The sequence below is a fragment of the Salvia miltiorrhiza genome, chromosome 6, assembly GCF_028751815.1.
Source record: "Salvia miltiorrhiza cultivar Shanhuang (shh) chromosome 6, IMPLAD_Smil_shh, whole genome shotgun sequence".
Lineage (NCBI taxonomy): Eukaryota > Viridiplantae > Streptophyta > Magnoliopsida > Lamiales > Lamiaceae > Salvia > Salvia miltiorrhiza.
In genome coordinates this window covers 28,508,725-28,515,963 of record NC_080392.1, presented here as the reverse complement: position 1 = coordinate 28,515,963, position 7,239 = coordinate 28,508,725, and the positions used below count along the sequence as shown (strand labels likewise).

At 37.5% G+C, this 7,239-nt stretch overlaps 1 long non-coding RNA gene across 1 annotated transcript; it reads left to right on the top strand.

The window, feature by feature from the left end:
* The first annotated feature begins 2,470 nt into the window (after positions 1-2,470).
* On the top strand, positions 2,471-5,829 carry LOC130989008 (uncharacterized). The gene is made up of 4 exons (XR_009090371.1): positions 2,471-3,057; positions 3,700-3,784; positions 4,983-5,041; positions 5,499-5,829. It is a non-coding gene; the product is annotated as an uncharacterized LOC130989008 (long non-coding RNA).
* The last annotated feature ends 1,410 nt before the right edge of the window (positions 5,830-7,239 follow it).

Below are 7,239 nucleotides of genomic sequence, written 5' to 3'. Positions count from 1 at the left end.
AGCATGACTCTTCTCAACTCACAATTTCTCTAACACGATCCTCAAATGCTCTTCGTGTTCTCGTTTATTCTTCAAGTAAGTCAAAATATCGTATATGCAAACTAACACGAACTTATCTAGGTAGTCATGGAAAACTCGATTCATGAGGTCCATGAACACGACATGGGAGCTTATAATGATGCCATATCGCGAATGAAATATCATCTTCAGAGTATCTTCTAGTTACTGGTATCCATTCTCAAGTCAATCCTTGAAAAAGCACTCGTTCCTTGCAATTTGTCAAACGATCATCAATTCAGGGCAATGGGTACTTATTTTCCATCGTCACCTTATTCAGCTCTCAATAATCAATGCATAACCTCAAGCTGCCATATTTTATTCTTGACAAAAAGAACTGGTGCTCCCCACGGGAAAAACACTGGTCGAATGAGACCCATGTCCAATAATTCTTGTAGTTGTAGCTTCAACTCTTGTAACTCTACCGGTGCCGTCCTATAAGGTGCTTTTGACATCGGTGCAGTTCCGAGCTCAAGATCGATCGTAAACTCAAGTTGTCGATCTGGTGGTAATCCTAGTAAAAGCTTCAGGAAAAACGTCTTTGTACTCCCGCACGACTGGCACGTCATCAATATTTGCTTTAAATTCCTCACTCTAGTTTAGGTATACAACGTACGCGGTTGTATTCTTCCTTTGCAAAAAGTTTTTGGCTTACCTTCTTCTATTTCTCTCATTATCATAAAAGCGAGTAGGTTCCTGGCCAGGTGGCTGAAATGATATCCGCCTCTATTCGCATTATATCGTCGTGCGATTCTCAGCTATCTAATTCATTCTTATTATAATATCCACGTCTCACATACACACAAGTCTAAAACTCTTAGCCTTAAGCTTAAGCGGTCCTAGCTCGTATTCTAAGTTAGGACGTACGTGCGTAACCGTGGTAACTCTGCCTATGGAAGTGGCTACCCTTAATTGCTGTTCAGCGAGTTCTACGTTTTGTTCTAACGCATCCACGCAAGCAAATGAGATAAAGGAATGCGAAGTTCCCGTATCGAACTTAATTATAATGGGTGAGCCCTTTAGCTCTCCCATACCTGATATACTTCCTCCATTTCCGTCCTTCATTTTTCGATCAATTGCAACATTATCTGATGATGCTGTCAATTTGCCTGCAGGGCTGGTAATTTCCATCCCGACGGATGTGGTCGATGGGCCAGCTGCTGTCGCTATGGTTGTGGTGGCAGTAGAAGTCCCTCCATGACCTTGAGTTGTGGCTGGAACTGCTTCGGTCGTCCTCCACTTCCACTTTGCTGGCGACTAGAACATTATTCGAGTAATGTCCGACCCTTCTGCAGGTGAAACAACTATTCGATTCGATTTTATATACTCTTAAATGTAACTTTTACATTAAGGGCATAGCGACATTCTTCATGATCCATGCGGTGTTGCTGGGCTACAGACCCAGTATAGGTTCGTTGATCTTCGAAAATTCAATGGCGCATTCTGATGCTGCCATGACTTCTTGGGACCTTGACTTTAGTCATCCCATCTTCTCTTACCTTTATGTCTTTGTCCAAATCAAAAGTTGATTTCCCTTTTGAGGGTTCGGTTTTGATTGTGGCACTGAAGTTTGTCTCGTTTTCTCTGGCCGCGTTGCCAGTTCTATAACTAGCGCTCTATTCAGTGCTTTCACATACATAAGCGCTCTTTGTCTCGCTAGAACGGCTCAAATATCTTACTTCACTCCTACTCCATTCCTGTGCAGAATAACTCTAATATATTCTCGGCTCTAACATCTTCTCGTCTACCTTTACTCGATATGGCATATTTTGAGCCAAATCACAAAACCAACAATCATACACTGTTACGGTTTTATTTCCTTACCTCAAATTAATGAACTCCATCTTTTTCCTTCTTTCGATAACTTCGTGGTATATGTTTCTTGCAAAGAGCTATCTTTAACTAATCTCCGATAAGAGCAACTAATCGTTCTGGTGTTATAGTTTTCTGGTTCGTCTCCCACCAGAAATCTACTGATTCCCTCTAGTCACTACTAAAAAAACAAATAGGGATAATAGTTCATACACAACGGTTTTGGTCAAAAACCGTTATGTATGAGCGCACTTTTAATAATATATAACGGTTTTACAAAGTTCTGTTATGTATCTACTGTTATCCAAATGTATATATAACAGTACAAAGTTAAGCGTTACGTATGAGCGTTATCTATTGGTGATATATATAACGGTATTACTGAACCGTTAAGCCATACGTTATCTATGAATATTTATTTTATAATGCTTGTTTGAGCGTTAAGACAAGCGTTATATATGAGCGTTATTTATAACGATAGTTTCAACCGTTATGTCTACTGTTATGTTTGAGCACCATTTTTTTTCAGTTTTTTTTATTTTTTTAAAAAATATAATATATCTATTTAAAAATAAATGAATTCGTTTAATTGGCTATCAAATTAGATTTCATCTAGGGTTCCCCCCCCTTCCCCTTCGGCCTTCTCCCACCAGTCCACCACCACCCGCGCCACCCTCACCCCAGCTGTGTGCCCCTCAGCCCCCTTGCCCGGCGACCATGGCGTGGTGACGAAGAGGAGGCTCAGGTGGCGACGCTGCTGGCGATTTCCCCCTCCCCTTCACCTTCCCCTACGGCCTTCTCCCACCAGTCCACCACCACCCGCGCCGCCCTCACCCCAGCTGTGTGCCCCTCAGCTCCCTTTCCCGGCGACCATGGCGTGGCGACGAAGAGAAGGCTCAAGTGGCGGCGCTGCTGGCGATTTCAAGTGCCAGTCGGATCTCAATCTCACCGACCTCCCCACGCCGCCTACCCTGCGCCTCGCGTCTCTCTCTGCCGACCTCCACAAATGCTCTACCCCGCGTCACCCTACCATATTTCGTCGTCCCCATCTTCAGCGCCCTAGCCGACCTCCTGAACCCTAGCTGGTCGTTCCGCCGCCACCCCAATTTGGTGCCCATCTTCAATCGCGTCTGTTCTGTACATTAGAGGACCGAGTTTATGCTTGATTTGACTTTACTCAAATTTTCGGTGAGATTGAACTTCAATTTATCTGGTTTTATTAAGATGAATTTGTGAAATCTTAGAGTGCGATTTTGGATATCTTCATAGTCAGTTAATCAAATGCTTAAAGATTTGTTTATCTTCATAATCAATTAATCAAACTTCAGTCCCTACTGCCACAACAGGAAGCTCCTTTTCTCATTATTTGATTAAGTATTTAGCAGCAGCAATAAGAAGTCCAATTACCATATAGATTGCTCATTGTGTAAACTTTTTATAAATATTTGAAATTAAGGTGTTGATGACAGTGAGACTGAATTTGTAAATCCTATGTTGTATTTGTGTGGTTGGAGATTTTGGAAATTCTCAAATATGAGTCATTATATGAGGGTGATTTGGTTATTGGTATTAGTAATTATTAGCCGATCACCTTACATGTCAAGATTGATCTCTTTGTTCATGTTATAGTATCTCTTAAGAATTTCCACCCCCAATGTCAAGGTAAACTATGATTTAGATGTACATTGACTAAACAATCATTTCTTTATTCTGGGATCTTTTGATGATTTTGTGATTGCAGCCAGTTGATAAACAATTATTTCTTGATTCTGGGATCTTTTGTTGTCCTATTCATGTCCTAAATGATCTTCTTGCTCCTGATGGTGGCAGTCATTTGAAAAACTCAAGTCACAGTGAAGACTTGTCAACATTTGATGAAAAAAATGATGAAACTAGACCTGCTCGCAAGCTTGAGGTTGTTTTTTCCCCTATATTCTTTTTGTATTTTAATTTAGTTTAAAGTATTACTTTGTATTTAAAGTGCTAAGCTACTCCTTTTACATTTTCTGTTCTTTGGCATGGTCTAGTGATAGTGATTTTCTATGTTAATTTGGTAGTTGTGTTGTTACAGGTTCCAAGCAATTTTGTGTTTACTAGGGGTTTATAGTCTTCTTCATCTAACAGACTGTTTCTGTTAGAACTCTCAACTATCTTTTGCATGTTGAATATTTGACTTTCCTATGTTTTATGCCATTTCATTCCCTACAATTATTATTAGAGAGAAATCAGATGGTTGTTTTTTCAGACCAGTTCAAGTCTTTCTCAAGCAGATTACAGGAGAAGTTGAATATTCCCATTTAGAGAAAATAAAATAAAAACACGAGTGATTGAATCTGCATGAAAACTTATGATATCCTCAATGAAGTACATAGGTCCTTTTTGCAAACTGCTCAGTGTAGTTATGAAAGGTACATGACTCGTGTGTCTCATCATGGTGAGAGCATATATGTGCCAGAATTAGTTTCAATTAGATCTAAATGCAAGTCTGAGAAGAATCAATGTCTTGAGATGTCCTCTCATACTAATACCTATATAATTGTCAAATGAAGCTGCGAGTTGAAAGGCATTTAGAGAGTGGAGAAGTCCCAATTTGTTTGTTGTGGTAAATAGTTTGGTGTCTAAAGCAACTTCGCAGAGAGTATTGGTAGTTATTTTTTTATATCCATTTATATGACAATGAACTTTTACTTTTAACTTTGAACGCGAATAATTATCTTCATATCTTGTGTCATCTCAAATCTTACGTATTAAGATCTTTACTTTTAACTTTAATTTAGAAGTATAGTTAACTTTCAAAATTAATTTCTCTCACTTTCTGGAATATGTACTTGCTAAATCTGGTGTCTGATTTATCATCTCTTGAGCTACAAGGTGTGTAAATGGGGGATGTAGCTAAAGATCTAACCCCTATTTTCTCATTTGGTGGGAGCCTGCAATCCCTATTTTCCCATTTGTTTATATAGCAGTGTGTTTTGATACAAGTTCAGTTTTAGCATTAATTGAATTGATTATTATTAGCTAGACTTTGGCATAATTTTATATCTCGCACTGCTGATGTTATTTTAGTAGTGCACTCATCAAAGAATTTAACAAATGTCTTATTGATCTTGCAGCTAAGAAACAGTACTTACAAGAGCCTGTTGTTGCTGTTTTATTGGAGATAGTGGGAAAGGTAATCTGTCGTATTACTTACAGCACATTATTATTTTATCATCATCCTGTGGAGTGGAATATTTTCAGCATACAGTTAACTTGATATGCATTCTGGTGATCATGAGGACTAAGTTAAAGACTTTCAGGTCTTTTTTTTCCCCCCCTTTTTATGTTATCCTTGAGATTTATTCTTCTGTAATTACTCTATTAGATCACGCTGGAACATAACTCGCATATTCTTCACAAATTTACATGTAATCAGTTTATGTATTAGTTATAAGCTTTCCTGTGTATCATATCTTCGTATGATTGTTCAATTATTGGTTTCCTACCCTTGACTAGATATTGCCCTATATTTTTGTCTTGGTTTAGTTGCCTGAAGGTACTACTCGTATTTGTTCTCTTAATTTTTTTTATCACTGATTAAGTGATATTATTTCAAGTCTTCGCTGATCTGCATGTCTTGAATATTGCAGGAGTACATTCTATCAGCCACGAGTACATAGTGTATGGCTTGTTTTGGTTAGTCATGCAAGATGTTGATTTAGCATCAAGTCTAATTTCGAGCAAGAAGCACAAAAGAAGTCGTAAGAGTACCCATTCAAGTCAAAGTATCATGAGGTAGCTCAGCTTTACAAGGGCAAAGACTCGAGTTTTTTTTGGTTTGTGGTAGTTTTTTTGTCATTCTTGTTTTCTTTTGACTTTATATAGAACTATTGTACTTAGCATTTTGATTATCTTCGGATGATAATTTTAATACAATGTTTGGATGATTAATTTTTTATATAATATATGTTTTGAATTGTAGTATTTGTTGTATTTGAGAATATTGTATAATCAATATTTGGAAAATTACAAAAAGGGGGAAAAAAGCAATTGCTATGTTTCATAACAAAAGATAACAGAAATGACTGTTGTGTAAAATTAAAAAAAAACGTTATGTATAACAACTGCACAATAGTAAGAAATACATTTTATAACAGAAAAAAATAAATTTTATAACGGTGAAAAACTGTTATGTTTGTCATCATAAGAAAACAGTAATTAATCGTTATGTATAATATAGAAACCGTTATGTATAGTTATAATACATAACGAAAAAAATAAATTTTATAACAGATTTTACCGTTATGTATTACATTCATACAAAACGGTAATCAATGTGTTATGTATACCTCATTTACCGTTATGTATACATAGTATATATAACGGTATATTACCGTTATGTATGAGCGCTCTCATACATAACACCACTATATACAACGCTTTTTTTTGTACATAGATAACGGAAATTTACTGTTATGTATGAGCGTTTTTTTTAGTAGTGAGTTATTACGACGTATTCGTATGACGTTTGGGATCGTCACATCTAAGGAGTCTAAAAATTAATTCTTTACTTCATATCCACCCTTCTAATTCAGCGGGATCTCCCGATCCATTGAAAGTCGGTGGATTCTCTTTGTTCTCCCTCTTCCTCTACTCAGTCTTTATTTCTTCTTCTCGGCGACACTCTAAAAATAGCATGCTCTATCATGTGCTATTCTTAGAACTAGTCCTCGTACATCACAAATCATAAGACTTTTACTCCGCATCATACCATTTCCATAATCGTCATAACTCAATGTCTAAGACATCGCTCATGCCTATCATTGTTACATCAGAACAATAAATCAAAGCTCTGCTATAGTATAAAGACCCTCTGGTCAATCGTCATATACATATGGGGAAAAAAAAATTGCCTCTTACGAGGACTTTTACGAAAAAGCAGGGCATATGTTTAGCTAAAATAGTCCTCTACGACTGCCATGACGCTCTCTCTATATTATCGTTGTATGTACTAGACCTCTCTCTATATATCATCTATTGATGTACTCACTCTACGATGCAGCTCTATCCATACAGACTAGTAGGCATCACTCTATATACTGCATCACTAACATCAGGTACTGTCACTACCATTCATCTCCACCGAAGTCGTCTCCCGACATTCTTAAAGCTACGTAAAAGCTCAACTCAATCAAGCATTAGACTCAGAGCAGACGACCTGCTCTGATACCACTCTGTCGCAGCCCGGTTCCAACACTAGTAATAACGGGGACCGAGTATCGATACGACTAATAAAAGAAAGGGGAAAGATAGAAAGAATACATAGAACAACAGCAGAAGCTCACAAAGAAACATGCTAAGGAAAGATCATCATAATTCATCAAAAGGGTA